The 23,634-nt window shown below is 37.0% G+C and overlaps 1 protein-coding gene and 1 long non-coding RNA gene across 2 annotated transcripts in view; one reads left to right on the top strand and one right to left on the bottom strand.

The window, feature by feature from the left end:
• LOC140922709 (pre-mRNA-splicing factor 18-like) overlaps positions 1–23,634 on the bottom strand; it is an 85,028-nt gene that overhangs the window by 34,440 nt on the left and 26,954 nt on the right. The window lies entirely within an intron of this gene.
• On the top strand, positions 21,613–23,613 carry LOC140923675 (uncharacterized). Its single transcript, XR_012164171.1, has 3 exons — positions 21,613–21,704; positions 23,192–23,235; positions 23,556–23,613. It is a non-coding gene; the product is annotated as an uncharacterized lncRNA (long non-coding RNA).

Raw genomic sequence — 23,634 nt, 5'->3', positions numbered from 1 at the left:
GCCCGCACCAAATCAACTGTATTTTAAAACTGTCTGTGAAGTAGTTTTAAGCTATTTAAACGATTTCAAAACTATTTTTACCACAATTTGAGGTATTTTTATTCTATTTCACGACTAAAACCAAAATAGCGTTTAAACTACATTTTGGAAAGAAGAACCTAAAATCAAAGATTTAAAAAGTAGTTTGTACAAGTAAAGTTCAAAATCAGGTTTTAATTATGATGTTTAAAGACTATTTTGAACATACTTCCTCGTCTACGACCTTAAACAGCTCATAAATAGCATAGTTAAAACATGTAGGTTAATTCGATCTTTCCCTGATTGCAGGTTCAAAATACTTTCAAATGTTTTATGTGCTGTTTTAATTGTATTTCAAAGCTTGCAACTGGATGACATAATATATTTTTATACGGTTTTTAGGCTGCTTTTAATGGTATTTTATCTTTCAGTATGAAAACTACATTTAAAATTGCATGTAGGTAACAACTAATTTTCAAAGTGTTTTTAACCTGGTTTTAAAGGTGTTTTAACCTGGTTTTAAAGGTGTTTTAACCTGGTTTTAAAGGTGTTTTAACCTGCTTTTAAAGGTGTTTTAACCTGCTTTTAAAGGTGTTTTAACCTGGTTTTAACGGTGTTTTAACGTGCTTTTAATGGTCTTTTAACCTACTTTTTAAAGGTGTTTTAACCTGCTCTTGAAGGTGTTTTAACCTGCTTTTAATGGTGTTTTAACCTGCTTTTAAAGGTGTTTTAACCTGCCTTTAATGGTGTTTTAACCTGTTTGAAGCAACATTAAAATGTATTTTAAAATGGTTTTGCTGAATTTGAAAAAATGCTCGCATAATTTTAAAACAGTTTTAAATAGATTTTAACCTGGTTTTAAGCAGGTTAAAACACCATTAAAAGCAGGTTAAACACCTTTAAAAGCAGGTTAAAACACCATTTAAAACATAATTTAGTAGCTATTTTTAATATTATTTCTAAATACAATAAAAACAGTTTTTAAAATATATTAAAACTATGTAAAAAATAGTGTTTGGTTTGGTACGGGCGGTTAAGCGTTGGTGCCTTATGGTTAGCCCTTTCAAAGGCATGCAATCGTAGTTATTTTAAACTCCACCCGTACTTCTATTCACGAGGTTCAATGATTTGTCTCACTAAGGCAATGAAATTTTTAGCAACCTATCGATGAAAAATAACATGTTACCAGGAAACCAATAAATAATTCATTACTTGTTACCTAGTGTAAAGGGCCTGTATTTTGAGCTTGCAAATCCGAGGAAAGTAGACGTCAATGATCTTAACCTTTGCCAGGTGTATTCCACCCTTTAGTTTTTACTTTGCATGCCCCGGCTGCTTTAAAGAATCGCAGAAAATTCTTCTTTATTGGCTGTATTGTTACACTCATCTCTGTCTCATTTGGCTAATTAAACTCTGCACCCTTGATATCCTCTTAACCTTTTTATTAACCGATGCTTTTACCAAACATTCAATCCAGATTTGGTCATTGTAAATCGCTCGAGAATTCAGAGTTTCTTTCCCTAACATTATCCTAACAATTACATAGGTATTTAATCTGGCATCGAGAGATTCCTAAGGAACCATGCATTTTATTTACTTATAATGAAAAACTTCCAAAGTACAGTTACATACTTTTACAGCATTTACCAAGAGTTAGTGGACAAAAGAAACAAATTTATACGGAAAGCAACAAAATTGTATTAGTGAAATTTGATACACCTGTGATATTGCAAAAGTGAAGCTCTCTTGCTTCAGTGAGGTGAAAAATAGTACCAAAATCATCCAACAGGTTGTTTACCTAGAAATCAGAGTTTTACGCAGCATGGCATCACAGCGGGTTCACACTCAGGTGACGACTTAAACCTACTTTATCACATTGTTAATGATTTAAGAAAAAAGGTAAAAACACCAAGCGACTGCAACCATAAAGCAACGGAAGGATATTCTCTAAAGAAGCGAGAAGCTGTTGTCGCTAGATTGCGGTAGGTAGTTTGCCAAAGCTCTTAATTCCAGCAAAGTTCCCAAGCGATAAAATGTTTTTTTTAGGGACATTCAAATTAAAGGGAAGGGGATATATTTTGAGACAATAGAAATGTTTTCCCACTGATAATAGGTTTATAGGTTTGTTTTGTAGATGCAGGGGATTTCACACTTTCTTTCTTTCTTTACCCATTCTATTTCAAGGTTCTTTCATTTCTGAGATTTTGTTTTTATCGCAATTTTGTTTCTTTTTAAAACTAAATATGTGAGTCAATGATTGGAATATCTCAACTTAATTGTTTAAATGCTTCGATTTAAATAACAACTAAATCCTTAACTGGGACTAGGTGGAAATCGTGCGCTGTGTGAAAGCAGCATTTAAGTCTTATTCCAAAAATCTTTTGACCTGACCTGAACAAAAAGCGATAGTAGCAGTAAACCTTTATTTAACTAGGGTAATCCCTTCAGAATACTTAAAAGTATATCTGTTATCAATAGGAGCCCTAAATTAAGACTAATAAAAAAGTTCAAACTAAATAATAAGAGACTAAGTAACTATAAGTCAATGATAGTACAGTATAACAATTAAAACTAATTCTTATTTACTAAATAATTATTATACACAACTGAGCCATTATAATAAAAACTTTTCTTGGTGGTCTCAGTTCTTACTGCAGGTAAGTATATAAAATTGCTTCTTCTTGTTTCTCTTGAAATAACTTCCTTATTCAACTTAAAATAATTCTTTAAAAACTGTGGTACATTATTATTTAAACACCTCTTCACTAAACCTAAAATATGAGCGTTACGGCAATCTTCTAAACTCTGAAATTTAATATAGTCGGTGGATGTTGTACCACATTTAGATTTAACTATAATTTTCGAGGCCCGCCTTTGCAAACATTCAAGACTTTCCATATCTGCTTTATTGCAGCTGGACCAAACAACATCGCAATAATCAAAAATGGGCAAAATTAATGAATTATACATCTCGAAAGCTGCATGTATAGTGATATTCCTTCTAAGGCGCCCTAAGACACCAACTCTTTTACCAACCTTAGAAATAACATAACGAACATGGTCTTTCCACGTAAGACTATCGTCAAGAACGATGCCTAAATACTTAAAATCATAAACTCTATAAATTTCATAATCACCTATTTTGATAACTACTGTGTCAGTAGCTTTAGAAAGCCTAGCATCAGTTCCAAAAATTACAAATTCTGTTTTTCTTTTGTTGATAAAAAGAAAATTACTTACAATGAACACCGCCTGCAAATAGCGAGCTAATCTAGGCAGGCGGTGTTAAGGACATACAAACACGAATTACTAAAGGCGTTAAAAAAAGTCGATTTTGAATAGAGCCCTTACACCTTTGCAAACAAAAGAATTGTACTTAAACCTAGAGTCTGAGGAACGGATCTCATTCTGAAAACGCAAACGTAATACACTGCTTTTCTTCTGCCGTTGACTTATCACTCTGCTGAATACTTGCGTTCACTGACGTTTATATGGTATCAGTAGCGGGGAGGGCTCTAGATATTATCGACCTAAACCAGACAACACACCAAAATATCTGTTAATGGAACATTTTTGTCTAAGTAAGAAATGAATGTTGTATTTTAGCTGATTTTGTAAACTTCTCGCGTTAACAAATTCAAACACTCTTTAGCTATGCAATTTTACAATAATTAGCCTAGCAGATATCACCAGGCCTCACCTGGTTCAGGTAACTGTTTACTAAGGGCTTCCGCGTGGTAAAGGGAAATTGCGGGAGGGTGATATCGGTAACACTTTTGTGTTCTGGCAGTGGGCGTCCTTTTTTTTGGATGAAATAAGGTCAAACGAAAGTTAGTTATGATTCCACGCAAAGAAGTCAGCATGAATGAACTGGATGAAGGAGACCTTTTTAACAGTTCCAAACGATCCCAAACTAAGACCTGTAGAAGAAGCTGAAAAGGTGGCATTTGAAAGTCTTACTAGACCTAAAACCAATGATGGCTAGTAGCATCCCGCTGCGATTTTGACGGTTGACCGCCCGCACCAAATCAACTGTATTTTAAAACTGTCTGTGAAGTAGTTTTAAGTTATTTAAACGATTTCAAAACTATTTTTACCACAATTTGAGGTATTTTTATTCTATTTCACGACTAAAACCAAAATAGCGTTTAAACTACATTTTGGAAAGAAGAACCTAAAATCAAAGATTTAAAAAGTAGTTTGTACAAGTAAAGTTCAAAATCAGGTTTTGATTATGATGTTTAAAGACTATTTTGAACATACTTCCTCGTCTACGACCTTAAACGGCTCATAAATAGCATAGTTAAAACATGTAGGTTAATTCGATCTTTCCCTGATTGCAGGTTCAAAATACTTTCAAATGTTTTATGTGCTGTTTTAATTGTATTTCAAAGCTTGCAACTGGATGACATAATATATTTTTATACGGTTTTTAGGCTGCTTTTAATGGTATTTTATCTTTCAGTATGAAAACTACATTTAAAATTGCATGTAGGTAACAACTAATTTTCAAAGTGTTTTTAACCTGGTTTTAAAGGTGTTTTAACCTGCTTTTAAAGGTGTTTTAACCTGCTTTTAAAGGTGTTTTAACCTGCTTTTAAAGGTTTTTTAACCTGGTTTTAACGGTGTTTTAACGTGCTTTTAATGGTCTTTTAACCTACTTTTTAAAGGTGTTTTAACCTGCTCTTGAAGGTGTTTTAACCTGCTTTTAATGGTGTTTTAACCTGCTTTTAAAGGTGTTTTAACCTGCCTTTAATGGTGTTTTAACCTGTTTGAAGCAACATTAAAATGTATTTTAAAATGGTTTTGCTGAATTTGAAAAAATGCTCGCATAATTTTAAAACAGTTTTAAATAGATTTTAACCTGGTTTTAAGCAGGTTAAAACACCATTAAAAGCAGGTTAAACACCTTTAAAAGCAGGTTAAAACACCATTTAAAACATAATTTAGTAGCTATTTTTAATATTATTTCTAAATACAATAAAAACAGTTTTTAAAATATATTAAAACTATGTAAAAAATAGTGTTTGGTTTGGTACGGGCGGTTAAGCGTTGGTGCCTTATGGTTAGCCCTTTCAAAGGCATGCAATCGTAGTTATTAACTCCACCCGTACTTCTATTCACGAGGTTCAATGATTTGTCTCACTAAGGCAATGAAATTTTTAGCAACCTATCGATGAAAAATAACATGTTACCAGGAAACCAATAAATAATTCATTACTTGTTGCCTAGTGTAAAGGGCCTGTATTTTGAGCTTGTAAATCCGAGGAAAGTAGACGTCAATGATCTTAACCTTTGCCAGTTTTGCCTTTAGTTTTTACTTTGCATGCCCCGGCTGCTTTAAAGAATCGCAGAAAATTCTTCTTTATTGGCTGTATTGTTACACTCATCTCTGTCTCATTTGGCTAATTAAACTCTGCACCCTTGATATCCTCTTAACCTTTTTATTAACCGATGCTTTTACCAAACATTCAATCCAGATTTGGTCATTGTAAATTCGCTCGAGAATTCAGAGTTTCTTTCCCTAACATTATCCTAAAAATTACATAGGTATTTAATCTGGCATCGAGAGATTCCTAAGGAACCATGCATTTTATTTACTTATAATGATAAACTTCCAAAGTACAGTTACATACTTTTACAGCATTTACCAAGAGTTAGTGGACAAAAGAAACAAATTTATACGGAAAGCAACAAAATTGTATTAGTGAAATTTGATACACCTGTGATATTGCAAAAGTGAAGCTCTCTTGCTTCAGTGAGGTGAAAAATAGTACCAAAATCATCCAACAGGTTGTTTACCTAGAAATCAGAGTTTTACGCAGCATGGCATCACAGCGGGTTCACACTCAGGTGACGACTTAAACCTACTTTATCACATTGTTAATGATTTAAGAAAAAAGGTAAAAACACCAAGCGACTGCAACCATAAAGCAACGGAAGGATATTCTCTAAAGAAGCGAGAAGCTGTTGTCGCTAGATTGCGGTAGGTAGTTTGCCAAAGCTCTTAATTCCAGCAAAGTTCCCAAGCGATAAAATGTTTTTTTAGGGACATTCAAATTAAAGGGGAGGGGATATATTTTGAGACAATAGAAATGTTTTCCCACTGATAATAGGTTTATAGGTTTGTTTTGTAGATGCAGGGGATTTCACACTTTCTTTCTTTCTTTACCCATTCTATTTCAAGGTTCTTTCATTTCTGAGATTTTGTTTTTATCGCAATTTTGTTTCTTTTTAAAACTAAATATGTGAGTCAATGATTGGAATATCTCAACTTAATTGTTTAAATGCTTCGATTTAAATAACAACTAAATCCTTAACTGGGACTAGGTGGAAATCGTGCGCTGTGTGAAAGCAGCATTTAAGTCTTATTCCAAAAATCTTTTGACCTGACCTGAACAAAAAGCGATAGTAGCAGTAAACCTTTATTTAACTAGGGTAATCCCTTCAGAATACTTAAAAGTATATCTGTTATCAATAGGAGCCCTAAATTAAGACTAATAAAAAAGTTCAAACTAAATAATAAGAAACTAAGTAACTATAAGTCAATAATAGTACAGTATAACAATTAAAACTAATTCTTATTTACTAAATAATTATTATACACAACTGAGCCATTATAATAAAAACTTTTCTTGGTGGTCTCAGTTCTTACTGCAGGTAAGTATATAAAATTGCTTCTTCTTGTTTCTCTTGAAATAACTTCCTTATTCAACTTAAAATAATTCTTTAAAAACTGTGGTACATTATTATTTAAACACCTCTTCACTAAACCTAAAATATGAGCGTTACGGCAATCTTCTAAACTCTGAAATTTAATATAGTCGGTGGATGTTGTACCACATTTAGATTTAACTATAATTTTCGAGGCCCGCCTTTGCAAACATTCAAGACTTTCCATGTCTGCTTTATTGCAGCTGGACCAAACAACATCGCAATAATCAAAAATGGGCAAAATTAATGAATTATACATCTCGAAAGCTGCATGTATAGTGATATTCCTTCTAAGGCGCCCTAAGACACCAACTCTTTTACCAACCTTAGAAATAACATAACGAACATGGTCTTTCCACGTAAGACTATCGTCAAGAACGATGCCTAAATACTTAAAATCATAAACTCTATAAATTTCATAATCACCTATTTTGATAACTACTGTGTCAGTAGCTTTAGAAAGCCTAGCATCAGTTCCAAAATTACAAATTCTGTTTTTCTTTTGTTGATAAAAAGAAAATTACTTACAATGAACACCGCCTGCAAATAGCGAGCTAATCTAGGCAGGCGGTGTTAAGGACATACAAACACGAATTACTAAAGGCGTTAAAAAAAGTCGATTTTGAATAGAGCCCTTACACCTTTGCAAACAAAAGAATTGTACTTAAACCTAGAGTCTGAGGAACGGATCTCATTCTGAAAACGCAAACGTAATACACTGCTTTTCTTCTGCCGTTGACTTATCACTCTGCTGAATACTTGCGTTTACTGACGTTTATATGGTATCAGTAGCGGGGAGGGCTCTAGATATTATCGACCTAAACCAGACAACACACCAAAATATCTGTTAATGGAACATTTTTGTCTAAGTAAGAAATGAATGTTGTATTTTAGCTGATTTTGTAAACTTCTCGCGTTAACAAATTCAAACACTCTTTAGCTATGCAATTTTACAATAATTAGCCTAGCAGATATCACCAGGCCTCACCTGGTTCAGGTAAATGTTTACTAAGGGCTTCCGCGTGGTAAAGGGAAATTGCGGGAGGGTGATATCGGTAACACTTTTGTGTTCTGGCAGTGGGCGTCCTTTTTTTTGGATGAAATAAGGTCAAACGAAAGTTAGTTATGATTCCACGCAAAGAAGTCAGCATGAATGAACTGGATGAAGGAGACCTTTTTAACAGTTCCAAACGATCCCAAACTAAGACCTGTAGAAGAAGCTGAAAAGGTGGCATTTGAAAATCTTACTAGACCTAAAACCAATGATGGCTAGTAGCATCCCGCTGCGATTTTGACGGTTGACCGCCCGCACCAAATCAACTGTATTTTAAAACTGTCTGTGAAGTAGTTTTAAGCTATTTAAACGATTTCAAAACTATTTTTACCACAATTTGAGGTATTTTTATTATATTTCACGACTAAAACCAAAATAGCGTTTAAACTACATTTTGGAAAGAAGAACCTAAAATCAAAGATTTAAAAAGTAGTTTGTACAAGTAAAGTTCAAAATCAGGTTTTGATTATGATGTTTAAAGACTATTTTGAACATACTTCCTCGTCTACGACCTTAAACGGCTCATAAATAGCATAGTTAAAACATGTAGGTTAATTCGATCTTTCCCTGATTGCAGGTTCAAAATACTTTCAAATGTTTTATGTGCTGTTTTAATTGTATTTCAAAGCTTGCAACTGGATGACATAATATATTTTTATACGGTTTTTAGGCTGCTTTTAATGGTATTTTATCTTTCAGTATGAAAACTACATTTAAAATTGCATGTAGGTAACAACTAATTTTCAAAGTGTTTTTAACCTGGTTTTAAAGGTGTTTTAACCTGCTTTTAAAGGTGTTTTAACCTGCTTTTAAAGGTGTTTTAACCTGCTTTTAAAGGTTTTTTAACCTGGTTTTAACGGTGTTTTAACGTGCTTTTAATGGTCTTTTAACCTACTTTTTAAAGGTGTTTTAACCTGCTCTTGAAGGTGTTTTAACCTGCTTTTAATGGTGTTTTAACCTGCTTTTAAAGGTGTTTTAACCTGCCTTTAATGGTGTTTTAACCTGTTTGAAGCAACATTAAAATGTATTTTAAAATGGTTTTGCTGAATTTGAAAAAATGCTCGCATAATTTTAAAACAGTTTTAAATAGATTTTAACCTGGTTTTAAGCAGGTTAAAACACCATTAAAAGCAGGTTAAACACCTTTAAAAGCAGGTTAAAACACCATTTAAAACATAATTTAGTAACTATTTTTAATATTATTTCTAAATACAATAAAAACAGTTTTTAAAATATATTAAAACTATGTAAAAAATAGTGTTTGGTTTGGTACGGGCGGTTAAGCGTTGGTGCCTTATGGTTAGCCCTTTCAAAGGCATGCAATCGTAGTTATTAACTCCACCCGTACTTCTATTCACGAGGTTCAATGATTTGTCTCACTAAGGCAATGAAATTTTTAGCAACCTATCGATGAAAAATAACATGTTACCAGGAAACCAATAAATAATTCATTACTTGTTGCCTAGTGTAAAGGGCCTGTATTTTGAGCTTGTAAATCCGAGGAAAGTAGACGTCAATGATCTTAACCTTTGCCAGTTTTGCCTTTAGTTTTTACTTTGCATGCCCCGGCTGCTTTAAAGAATCGCAGAAAATTCTTCTTTATTGGCTGTATTGTTACACTCATCTCTGTCTCATTTGGCTAATTAAACTTCTGCACCCTTGATATCCTCTTAACCTTTTTATTAACCGATGCTTTTACCAAACATTCAATCCAGATTTGGTCATTGTAAATTCGCTCGAGAATTCAGAGTTTCTTTCCCTAACATTATCCTAACAATTACATAGGTATTTAATCTGGCATCGAGAGATTCCTAAGGAACCATGCATTTTATTTACTTATAATGATAAACTTCCAAAGTACAGTTACATACTTTTACAGCATTTACCAAGAGTTAGTGGACAAAAGAAACAAATTTATACGGAAAGCAACAAAATTGTATTAGTGAAATTTGATACACCTGTGATATTGCAAAAGTGAAGCTCTCTTGCTTCAGTGAGGTGAAAAATAGTACCAAAATCATCCAACAGGTTGTTTACCTAGAAATCAGAGTTTTACGCAGCATGGCATCACAGCGGGTTCACACTCAGGTGACGACTTAAACCTACTTTATCACATTGTTAATGATTTAAGAAAAAAGGTAAAAACACCAAGCGACTGCAACCATAAAGCAACGGAAGGATATTTTCCAAAGAAGCGAGAAGCTGTTGTCGCTAGATTGCGGTAGGTAGTTTGCCAAAGCTCTTAATTCCAGCAAAGTTCCCAAGCGATAAAATGTTTTTTTTTAGGGACATTCAAATTAAAGGGAAGGGGATATATTTTGAGACAATAGAAATGTTTTCCCACTGATAATAGGTTTATAGGTTTGTTTTGTAGATGCAGGGGATTTCACACTTTCTTTCTTTCTTTACCCATTCTATTTCAAGGTTCTTTCATTTCTGAGATTTTGTTTTTATCGCAATTTTGTTTCTTTTTAAAACTAAATATGTGAGTCAATGATTGGAATATCTCAACTTAATTGTTTAAATGCTTCGATTTAAATAACAACTAAATCCTTAACTGGGACTAGGTGGAAATCGTGCGCTGTGTGAAAGCAGCATTTAAGTCTTATTCCAAAAATCTTTTGACCTGACCTGAACAAAAAGCGATAGTAGCAGTAAACCTTTATTTAACTAGGGTAATCCCTTCAGAATACTTAAAAGTATATCTGTTATCAATAGGAGCCCTAAATTAAGACTAATAAAAAAGTTCAAACTAAATAATAAGAAACTAAGTAACTATAAGTCAATAATAGTACAGTATAACAATTAAAACTAATTCTTATTTACTAAATAATTATTATACACAACTGAGCCATTATAATAAAAACTTTTCTTGGTGGTCTCAGTTCTTACTGCAGGTAAGTATATAAAATTGCTTCTTCTTGTTTCTCTTGAAATAACTTCCTTATTCAACTTAAAATAATTCTTTAAAAACTGTGGTACATTATTATTTAAACACCTCTTCACTAAACCTAAAATATGAGCGTTACGGCAATCTTCTAAACTCTGAAATTTAATATAGTCGGTGGATGTTGTACCACATTTAGATTTAACTATAATTTTCGAGGCCCGCCTTTGCAAACATTCAAGACTTTCCATATCTGCTTTATTGCAGCTGGACCAAACAACATCGCAATAATCAAAAATGGGCAAAATTAATGAATTATACATCTCGAAAGCTGCATGTATAGTGATATTCCTTCTAAGGCGCCCTAAGACACCAACTCTTTTACCAACCTTAGAAATAACATAACGAACATGGTCTTTCCACGTAAGACTATCGTCAAGAACGATGCCTAATTACTTAAAATCATAAACTCTATAAATTTCGTAATCACCTATTTTGATAACTACTGTGTCAGTAGCTTTAGAAAGCCTAGCATCAGTTCCAAAAATTACAAATTCTGTTTTTCTTTTGTTGATAAAAAGAAAATTACTGAGAGTCCATTTATTCACTTCATCTAGTTCGACATTCAAAGTTTCCTCCAAGATTTTAATGTCCTTGTGGGCTGCAAAAACAACAGCATCATCAGCGTATAATAATATATTACATTTGCTGATAGCAGTAGGTAAGTCATTGATGAACAGCACAAACAACAATGGTCCAAGGATTGAACCTTGCGGCACACCAAAAGCAACATCACAAGGGTCTGACAGAGTACTTTGGACTGTCACCACTTGTCGTCTATCGGTTAGGTAATCCCTAAACCATCCAAGCTCTTTTCCAGTGACTCCATATCCCATCGTGAGTTTCTCTAGTAGCAAATCGATGAAAACTGCACCAGTTAGTAGACCCTGATCCATACTGCGCCTTATGCTGTTAGTGAATGATAAGACAGCCAAATCAGTAGAGTGGCCCTTGCGGAAGCCACATTGGTAGGGACTCAATAACTTTTCTCTAGCCAGAAAATCATATAACTGCGTGTGAACTACTCTTTCTAGAACCTTGGATATGGTCGGTAGCACAGATATCGGTCGATAATTATCCATGTCGTTTGATTTGCCATTCTTGAACAAAGGATTTACCCGTGCCCATTTCCATTCAGAGGGGATGTAACCATAAATCAAAGAAGCATTAATAAGAGTAGTCAACGGTTTGGCAATTATTTCAGCTGAGTTCTTTAACAGACGTGCAGGTAACTGATCAAGTCCAACAGTAGCCTGCGAGCAAGCTCTCCTATTTGGGTAAGCGAAGTGAGCCTCGCGAGAACGCGCGAGCGAGGGGGCCGAGGAAAGGAGAGCTTGCAACCATCTCTTATAAATTTTCATTTCCACCCCGGAAACCCCGGGACTCCGCAAAGCGTGAAAACTGTCACCGCAAACGTGCCGCAGATTAGAAAAGTGACAACCGACAGGCGAGGACGCGTAGAATTATTTATTTATAAGCAATGTTTTTATATTTCTTTTTTCCACGGGGACATCGAACTTCAACATGTCTACTCGGATAAGAACTCACTTATTTGATTCTCGTTTCGTTTACTTTTGAAAAGTCATCCGTAGTCGGTACTGCAGTGTAGAAGACTACTCCCCATCACAATCACCAACAAAAACGTCATATATCTGTCCGTCTGGAACTGGAGAATAGCGTTTTCCTGCACTTGGTTCTCTTAAGTTTTACTCCAGTTGCTTCCAACTCTTTCTCTTTTCCTTCTTTACGGTTACGCTACACAGCTACACTGTCAAGTACATGTTTCTGAATTTTTCTACCCAGTAGAATTTAACTTGGCGAAGAAACCGATGTTGGAAAACAGCGCTTGAATCACTCTTCACTTTCACTCTCCCGGTTTTCAGAACTAAACAAGGTGCTTGACACAAACGAATACAACTCAGTGATGAAGGGTTTTCGTTTTCCTTCCACAAGAACTACAAACTCGATCCGACTTATCCTCGGCTCGCAATATTCTCTTTACGAGAATTACATCAAACGAGCCCGTCTGCTTTGAGGGCTGAAACAAGTTCTCGGTACCAATCTGATCCCCCTGAGAACCAAATTTGACACACAGACGAAGCGGGTGCCAGCTTAGCCTGTTATCAATCAACTTTGATTTCCGGAACGTCATTTTTCAGCCAATGGTATTTCCCTTCGTCTGGGCGAAGTACAAATGAAAATTTGTAAGGGATGGTTGCAAGCTCTCCTATCGCCGGCCCCTCGCGGCTTCGCCGCTCGCTCGCGCGTTCTCGCGAGACTCGCTTCACTCGCCCAAATAGGAGAGCTTGCTCGCAGGCTAGTCCAACAGCTTTTTTGGTTTTGAGCTTCTTTAGTTGATCACGGATGAAATCGACAGATACTTCCTCGGAAAGTGTACGATGGACCTGACATCAGAAATTTGAACGATCGTGCAGATGGTAGACATCGTCCAAAAACTTGAACGAGTCTGTCCACACTTTTTGCAATTTCCTTGTCATCGTAAATTTGAGTTCCATTAACATCAATACTGGTAACACGCTTTGTTTTAAACAAAATTCCTGTATTCCACTTGTTGTATTTGTAACTTACAAAAGACATTATAAGCATTAAATCATTGCAGAATATAGAAGCACTATTTACAAACTAAATTAACTATTGAAGCTTACAAAGAAAGGAAAAAAATACTGCAAAGTTGAACGCGACTCCTTTTAATAGAGGGCAATGATTAAGAGGAAAGAGCACAGTGATAAAGCCTGGAAGCTTTTAAAATCTTAGAAACCCAAATATTAAGCTTTAGATTGTTAGGTTATGTGAACACCGTACAACAATTCTGAAGCATCACTTCTTGTTTTCATGAAAGCACATACATTTTCATGCGAATGAAGGTCATTCAGATAAAACGAAAGGCTCCTAGGAAAATACGCCATATAGTGCGTAACGCTATTTACCAATAACGACTACTGAAGGGCTTTTGGGGGTTTAAATTGACGACCCCTCCGATATTTTAAATCCTAAATGGCGAGGGGTAGGTTCTTCCTGTTTCGTAGGTGATTCAACCTCCAGTTGGCTACCAAAAGTATCCTATCTGATCTGTCTTTTTGCAGGGCCTAAATTGGCAACAGACGTACGATGGCAGCATCCATAGGATGCTGGGTAGTCTTTCTCCTGTTTGGAGGAATTTGGAGCCTTTCAGCTTCTGCAGGTAAATGCCCCTACCAGCCGTTTCTCTAGGGTCACAGTAGGGTTAACCGCTAAGCGTGAAAATGTGAAAAAAAGATAACCGTCGCTCTAGTTTTTTTTATAGGGCATTTTTTACAAGAATGTTATGGCTGAAATTGATCAAAATGTGTTGAAGAACATGCTAAGAACGCACTCACTCTGAGACTAACAGTCGAAGCATTCTTAGTTTTTAAGTACTATGTTATATATTTAAGGTTAACGTGCACGGCTCTTTACAAGACCACTTTTTAGTAAAATGATCCCGTGGGTAAATAAAGTTATTGATTGATTGATTGACTGACCACTAGTATGACAGATTGCTGTAGTCTTACTGAGATGAAAAGGTATTGCAACAATGAATTAATCGACTGACTGACTGACTGACTGATTGATTGATTGACTGACTGACTGACTGACGGACTGATTGATTGATTGATTGATTGATTGATTGACTGATTGACTGATTAATTATTATTTGCCTTGCCAGAAGAAGACCCAGATCATATCTACAGTAGCGACCCGGTTCTTTTTGCTGCCAGTGAGTCGCCATCCGCCGGCAGCTCATGGTTGACATGTGGTAACAAAGAATGTAGCTTCTCAAAGCGACAAGTGTATGAAAACGCCTTCACTCACCGAAGAAAAGTGCTGTACATTTACGCCAAGGAGCGATCCTCAAAAAATAATCCCATTCGTTATGGAGACGAGGTTGCCCTCTTTTACAGGGAAAATGACCAAGGGTTTGGCTTGTGGCTGAGCTGTGAGTCAGACCGGAAGCAGTGTAGTTTAGGTACTTGTCCAGGGTTGCCACACCTTAAACACTGGATGTGGAATACGGAATCGTGCCCAGAAAATAAGTTCATCGTTGCTGGCAGTTACGTCTCTGACTATCACGACAGCCTCGGAAAAAGCCGCCCTTTGAAAGTTGGAGACCAAGTTCAGTTTATCAGGAACTCTAGACGTTTGAACGGCACGCAATCCGTAAGCTTCAGCGACTCCTTCGCATCCGATTTGGGAGACATACAGATGTTGATCGGAGGTCCTTTTCAAAGTGATACTGGAAAATTGATCATACAAAAAGGTACAGAGAATAACATCTGAACGTTGATATTTAAATCCAACCCTTTTTAAGCCCTTATAACCTCTACCCAGTATCGATCTGGCTAAAGCAGGAATAGAATTAAAGTACCCTACTGTGAAATCAGGTTATCAAATGCCCTAATCTAAGTAATGACACACGGAAAGGAATATTTGTTGTGTTACAATAGTCTGCTTACCAGCAACTGCTTTGATCGTGCTCTTAAAGACAGATCTCGTCCTATGTACATATAAGGGGGTCCGAAATCCGGAATCCACCATTTTTTGGACTTTGAAATACGCAATCCGGAGTCTAGGTATTTTGGAGTCTAGAATCCATTTACACCGAATCCTAAACGATTTTGGATTCCTTCACATGGGGAGAAACAACGCAGCTATTTTAAAAAGCCAGTCTCAGTTCAGTCAGCAAAGTCTCTTTTACCAAAATATTTGGCCTTGTTTTAGCAGTGATGGAGTGCGGACACACGGTTCACCTCCATCCTTTGGCTCTTTGCCTCGCTCATAACCAAATACTTTAGAATTGCTTGAAGTATTTTAAGCACCCAATTGACATGTACAATATTCACAGATATGGTGGAGAAATGCGGCGAAGTGAATTATGACGTTCGCTATAAAGTGTGTGACAGATGTGGTTCCAGTCACTTTGTGCGTCCTAGGAAAGAGACCTGGAAATGCTGCGCTGGTGAGAAGCCATACAACCCACAAAAATCTACCTGTTGCGAAGGTTTCCTGAGCGATCTGTCTGGTGCTCTTAGAGATGCGAAAGGGGCAAGATGTTGCGGCGTGAAAGGCTACTTTCCTGATTTACAAACTTGTTGCCGTGGTAAGGAACTAAGCCATCGATATTTTTCAATAGGGTTGGATAACGAGCTCAGAATCCAGGAATCCTTAAAAATTCATAGTGTTCGTGTCGACGATTATTTTCAGTGTTATGCCTGATTCTACTATGTTTCGCTCAAAATTTAATCCCTGATTCCCAAAACGTTGAGAATTTGTCTCTCTGATCCCGCAAACGCTTTCCAATTCCTAGAGATTTCCTAAACCCTTAATTTAACTGCCAAAATGGATCGAAATGTAAAGCTTCTCCTCACAGTATTAATACATCGTTGAGCAAACACATGGAGGAAATTTCGTACTTTAACAAAGTGAGGATTTTTAGTTGATCTGTCATCAAATTTTTTTGACTGCATTTTACGAAAATGCTAGAGACTCACTATGAGACTTACTACATAGAACTGGAGAAAGGTTAAAAAATTTATCTGCTCGTACCGCAGGGTTTGGGATCCCAGCTGTCGGTTTGTGAACCCCCCAGGTTACCACATTGCATTTCAGGCCTTTGAACCCTGATAGCGTAAACCTTCTTACTTATCTGGTTTTTTGTTTTCTTAAGGTAAGGTCCACTATCTTCCTGGACAAGACTCGGATGCTGATGACAGTACGGTCCAATGCTGCGGCGATAAACCCTTCTTGACGACGCAGGCCGTCTGCTGCAATGATGTTGTCACGTCGTTGCTGTCTGTTAAAAAGGCTGATATGCGATACTGCTGTGGTAATCAAGGCTTCAACGCCGAAGAGAGTTTCTGTTTGACATGCGGAAAAACAAAGACAGTCGTTCCACTTTCAGAAAAGGCCTTGTGGAGTTGCTGTCAAAACAAGAAGGTCTACAAACTTGATGATTCAAAGTGTTGTGATTACGGCGTAGAGAAAGGAGATCAGTGTAAGTACAAGCATTATAATCCAACAACCCTTGTTTTTCTTCGTAATTTTCGATCGACGTAACAACAAGGCTTCAACATCTATTTATAAAATATATGCAGCTCTAGTTAAAAACGTGATAAATTATTCTCTGGCAGGCCTGTTCGTGGCGTTCACTCAAGTACACTACGTTCCTGCGAACAGAGCAAGGGCATCCTTGCGTCTTTTGTTAGTGGCAGAACTACTCTTGTAAGAAACGGTCATACATTATTTTCTGGGAAGCTTGTTCATCGCGCTTCCTCAAGTACACTACGTTCCTACAGACAAGCAAAGGGCACCGTTGTGTCTCTTATCAGAGGCAACGAATTAGAACAGTTGTGTTTTACCGTGCACATACAACACAATCACAGAATATAAGAGAGGATACAAAGCGATGCATAAGTTAAACAAATAATGCGTCAAAATGGAGTTTACACTTAGATGTTTACACACACTCATAACTCATAAAGGGAAGGTAGTCAAAACGTTTCGCTTATTGATGGCTTGTCATGAGACGCTCAAATGAAGTATTCTTCATATATTCACATGAAAGGTTATTTACTCCCTGACGCGCTCACTATAAAACCTGTAGCTTTTTTTAAGCAAAAAAAAACTTTTCAGTTTTAATACAGGGTATCCATAAGTAGGGTTATTGTGTCATTTTAAAGGATCCCTTAAAAATGCTTGAAAAAGTAATTTAGACCTTATCAGTACCAGCTATCTGCTCCTGGAAGCATTGTTTTAGAATTTAATCTTCCCTTGTAGGTAAGTGCGTATTTCATAACAACACTTTCCTGTCTGGAGAGCGTTTTGGAGACCCAACAGATCCCCCATCGACACCCTGCCGCAACTGTGTATGTCAAGATGGCACCACCATTTGCGACACAGTTCTGCAATGCCCAGGCCTACTGCCACATGGCTGCACCTTCTACCCGGCTAATGGAGAATGCTGCCCCATTTTCGAATGTTTTGACAAGCAACGTAAGTAAGGAACATTAAAGGAATTGCAAAGTAATAACAACAGTGTATTTCCCCTTTATATTTGGGAAGTGATGTTGCGGTTGGGCTTGCTCTTTGGCAGAAAGTGGACGCCATTTATAGTCAGGTTGGAAACACTATACTGTAACACTCCGAAGCTCTGTTTTTCAAATACAAAAATAAGCCCAGCCGGATTTCTCGGAGCCTTATCTGGTCCAAGTCTATCTTTTCTAGTGCTGTTGTTTTATTTGGCCTATAGCTCTCTTAAGATTGTCCATATGTGTATTGCTCGAGCTTCGAATGAGGAAATTCTCTTTTGTGCACTTTGATTTTGTTTGTTTTGTTTGTACTGCTCAGGTGACAATAATCACAAGCTTTTCATGAGGAGAAAGTCCCACGTTTCTGCCAACACAGTTTTTCCAGAACTGGACGCACTAACTATTTCGGTTTGGATGAGAACGGAGCAAACCAGTGCGGGCACCTTACTTTCGTACGCTACTAAAATCCGAGCCAACGAGCTGGTGATCAGATCGCATCCTAATTTCAGGCTGACGTTCAAGGATTCTACCAGTGACGAGTTCAGTAAAACCCTAAATGACGGTCGTTGGCATTTTGTATGTATTCAGTGGGAATCATCGACTGGACAATGGTCTCTTTTCATAGATAATCCGAGTGAAGCGTCAGAAACGTTCTCCCTCGGCCAGGGCAATACACTTCAAAAAGAAGGCTACCTTGTTCTTGGTAGACAACAGGAGCCGAAAACAAATCTAATCGATGCAGAAGCGTTTGTAGGAGAGATTGCGTACTTCAATGTATGGACCTCGAAGATCACTAACATCAACGATGTGAAGACGAATTGTGATGGCTTTCATGGAGGGGATTTGGTTCATTGGTCCGTTGGGTCAACCGCTCCTGGGACCATTGATGCTCACCACAGTGCATCCATTATTAAAGCTGATGTCACGGGAATGTGTACGAGTTTGTGCTATGTTAGATTTGCAATATATTTAATAATAAAACCTTTATCAAAGACTGAATCTATAAAACTATTTGAATCGTTTCTTAGTGGAAACAAAATCACACTAACTTAAATATAAATCAGCTTAAATATATAATTAATTGAATAAATGTATAACTTAATAAATAAATTAATTTAATAAAAAAAGTGGTAGATCGTGTTTCAACTTCGAAAATCCGGGCTTCGTTCTTTGTTTTGACGCCACATTGCACGCACCGAGTGGGTGTGGAAACGAGGAGTACAAACGTAAAGGGGGACCGCGAGAGAGACGTAAATAGAGGTGGCTGGTTAACAGAGCCGGCGGCTTCACAGGGGCTGCACTAACAGCATTATTCGGACAGTATATACAGGACTTTCACAAAGTCCCGAAAATAAAGATTAAAGAGCTTAAAACGGTCACAATTTATCTGGTATTGATTCGCAGGTCAAAATGCTGAGAACGCTGACGTCATTACACCAGGGAAAGAAGAGTTTATATGGGAGGCAGATGGATCTGAACTTGAATCCCTATCCGGGGAAACCTGTGCTCAAAGCACTGTGTTTCGTATACAAAGCACATATCATGCTTTCCGCCTTAAAATTTGCCCATCCTCAACTGCTGGCTCCCTTGGAAACCTCCACGTCTACGTTGTGAAGGGAAGCAGCGACAGTAAACTACACTGGCCTTTTCAGAATTCTCTCCGGTTGTCTGTGATAGCAAGGAACGGAAATACAAAGATACATCGCCGTATTAAATACGACTCAGCTGAATGGAGGAAGTCAAAGAGGTGGTCTCTGGTGACTGGTTCTTGTCCTTCTAGAGACGCTATTAGCGACGTTTCAGAACCGCAGTTAAATCCTGAGAGTTGGGAGTGGACAGATTTCATCACCCGGGCAGACGCCACAAATAACTATGAAGATGGAAAGCTCCGAATCAAAGCTATTGTATACACAAAGGAGGAAAGTAAGTATATACAGGAAATTTCCACCTTGCTAGTGCGTTATTCATGGCGGACACTCTTAAGCCTGTTAATTTTAATGTGAGACCCTTGTCACTGAGTAGACACAGGCTACAAGTTTAAAAATTAGCAGCGTTTCTCCGTTTTTTCCCTGCGTCAGAAAATGGACATGTTGCGCAATTCGAAATTTCCCACCTGTACCTGCTCGGTATTGCTCTTTTCCTCATAGTTCGGCTTGAAAATGCATGACTACTGTTTGGGGGTACTAGAAAGGTTGTCCCAATCGGTACATTTAATTTACCATAGTTGACTTACCTACCACACCTCAAGAGAAGTTCAAATTGGCCGCAAGCACCATTAGACTTAAAATACCCTGCGAATGATATCCAGTTGTCTAATGGTGGTAAGAATAAAAGAAAAAAATTGTCAAGATTTTGCCTCGAGGAGTCCGTGGTCACACAAACTAAGTGAGAACGTCATGGTGTGATTTAACTGGTAAATCGAGTCAACTCTTTGCAGGTAAGAAACCGTCCTTAAGTAAGGTAAACGAATGGAAAAAGGCTGTAATTTCCAATAATTTATCGATCTGTGCTTTGTAACAAATTTTACTGAATTTTACTGGGCATTTTGCTCGGTTAATAAATTCTTCATTATATCGTTTTGTGATTATCGGCCGATTATTCTGTGGTGATAAAACATTGCTCTTCATTTCACTAGCCCTCAAGGACTGCCTGGAAATGCTAAGTAGCAGAAAAATGATAATAGGAAACAATAAAGGATTCAAGATAAGAGGTTTTGGTTGATCGGTGATGGCCATTGCGATGAAATGACTTTTGCAATTCAACGCTATTTAAGGTGTAGTGTGAATTATTTGGCTCCTCTCCTCTTAAAAACAACTATATGTTCGGGACAGAAAGTGTCTTTTGAGTAAAAACTAAGTCATCAAATCATTTTCCTAGCCATAAAACTTGGAGCTGCTACACAGAGAGATTTACTTGTGGAAGGACTTTCCGGGGCCGCTACACTAGTTGTAGTGTTCTTGAAACACCCCCTCCAACACACCATAACTTTGTAAAATACCATCGAAAATTACAACCTCGCCAGAGTCGAAGTTGTCTTGAGTTTATACGTATCCTTAGTTTCAAGTTTCAAGTTTCAAGTTTATTGAGTCTTCCAAAAGATTATTTACAATGAACACCGCCTGCAAATAGCGAGCTAATCTAGGCAGGCGGTGTTAAGGAGATACAAACACGAATTACTAATTGAAGGCGTTAAAAAAAGTCGATTTTGAATACATTATTTGTCAAAAGAGGAAAAAAAGTGATAAAAAGTGAAGAAAAATATTATAATTTGCGATTGAATTATAATTAAGATGCCTTTTTTATTTCAGAAATAAGAGTGCTAGTGTCAGCATAACTGTCCAGAGTTTCTAAAGTTATAAATAGTAATGCTTGAATTTTCTTTTTGAATATGTGCTTTGGTAGATAGTTAATCTAATCTGCGTAGCAAGCGCTTAATAACAATCCATTGCTGTCTACATTTTATGTATCTCAGGTGGCTGGGTCTATTGGAATGGTCATTATTACAGTCAACGTAAACGAGATCAACTTAAGGAATCAACTTGGTACGGAGCGGAAGGCGATTGTATATCGCACGGTACCAGCGTTCATTTGGCGTCCATCCATAACCAATTGGAAAACGACTTTGTGAGCTCACGCGCTTCTGGTGATCAGTGGATGGGATTAACCGATAACAATAACCAAGAAAAGTCCTTCAACTGGATAGATGGCTCAGCTTTTGGAGGGTTTACTAATTGGGATACGAATAAACCCAGCCAAGCAACGGAGCATGGAGACTGTGGGGTACTCAAGGCCAATGGAAAATGGGCCGACGAACCGTGTGAAGTACAAGATACCACCAATGAGGTGACAGCTAGGGACGGTGCTGAAGTAGCAGCCCCAGAAAGAGAGTACACTTGCAAGACTTCAGGTAAGAGAATCCACCTTTGATACATTTATTTTACATGGGTTTCTTGGGATGGAACATGTGGAGGAAAGCTGTGAAATATAACTGAGTACACGTTTTTTTATAAGAAGAAGGTCCGATTTTGCGGTTGAGGCTGGAACGAATGTGAAGGCTCCTATTTTTGAGCCTGAAATGCCTTTTAAGTATGTTCTTACGTTACGCGTTATACAAGGAATTATTATGGATGTTCTTATTTTCTATGATATGAACATGACCAGGAAAAATGGAAGCATACAACTCTTTAAATGTATTGACTAATTTAGTTTAGTTTTCTTTTCTCTATTGCTGTTGTTTTTTCCCGGGTATTCCTCAAATTTAAATTGTTACCAGACGATTTTAGCTAGATTGAAATAAATAAAAATGCGTTGTCTTTGTCTCTCAGGCTGGTACGTTTGAAGCATGTTTTTAACTTTTGGGTTTATTTTTAGCCTCACCGTTCATAAAACGAGAGTAATTAGTGATGATCATTTATTACTATTGTGGATTACTGCTTGAAAAGCAAAGTCGGTATTTGGTTTTACATGCACAGTAAATGAAAATTTGCAAACAGCTTGAGTAATACATAATTCCTTTTATCAATATCTCACTATAAATTGATGTTTTCGTACTCAAAACACTTCGGATGTAGAAAAGAATGTAGAATGGAATTACCAGTCGGAATCTCGACATTAAAAAGGAGAACCTATAATGTCGACAATGATAGACAGTGCTTTTGTATAGCGCACTTTTCCATGCGGATGTGTTCAAAGGCGCTATACATCTACGATATGATTACAACGAATGAGTAAGCCTAGGGTGGTCACACCAGGGTTCGTTACGTTCTCAGTGGTTCTTTTAGAATGGAGAAGAGAACCGCTATTTTCAGGTGGTTAACCGAGCTTTATGAAGGTTTCACCAGTTGTAGATGTATTATAGCAACAGAAGCACCTTCTGCTCAGTAATTATTTAAGACTGAGCGTTGGTCCGGCCTTGGGTTGAGCCCAAGACCTCCCGCATTGTATTCCAGTACCGTAGCCACTTGGCAAACGGGTCGCGGACGATGAAAAAGTAAAATGTCGGAAACTCCATATAGAAAAACTAAATTCTTGGAATCTCGCTGATGAAATAGTAGAGGCCTGTAAACGTTATGTTGAAAACTTAGATTCTTGATATATAGAAAAACTAAATTCTCGGAATCTCGCTGTTGAAACAGTAAAGGCCTGGAATCTCTAAGTTGAAAACTTAGATTCTCGGAATATTAAATTTAAGAAACGTATTAAAACGTATTAGAATCGTCTCAATAAACGGAATAAGCAGCTCTGTTTTAACTGGGAAAAATATAAGCTGGGATGGAATTAAAAAAAAAAAACATTTTGTTTCATCTCCTTTCTATGTTAATGCTTTTTGCATGGCGTAATCTTCCATGTGGAGTATACCTCAGCAGTAAAACGTACCTTTTTTCTGTTTTTAAGGGAGATATGTCGACTTCCAAACTCCACCAATCTTGGAGAAAAAGGTATGATATGTAATCTATTCGAGTTTGTAATTCCTGGCCTAGTGTAATCTGTGTTCCAGAGACTTTTTATACTCGTTTAGAGTATTAATAAAAGGGTTATCGTATCCGTTTATACAGAAATACACACTATTCTTAACGATTAAAAACGTTTTGGTTTGACAAGCGAAAGATAAAAATTACATCCCATGATGCCGTGCCTTTGAGTAGCAGTATCTTAACAGACTTGCTTCTGGTACTTCATAACTTAAGAATGGATTGGTGGTATTGCCTTGGACATGCGCTAGTTATTTCATTGATTGGAGCCCCGTTTGTTTTTACAGGTTCTACCTGAAAACGAAGCCGGCATCTTTTCAGTTGATGTCTCTCAAAATGCCAAAATAACCTTTTTTACCGGTCTTC

The sequence above is a fragment of the Porites lutea genome, chromosome 13, assembly GCF_958299795.1.
Source record: "Porites lutea chromosome 13, jaPorLute2.1, whole genome shotgun sequence".
NCBI classification, from domain to species: domain Eukaryota; kingdom Metazoa; phylum Cnidaria; class Anthozoa; order Scleractinia; family Poritidae; genus Porites; species Porites lutea.
This window is presented reverse-complemented; position numbering and strand designations above follow the sequence as displayed.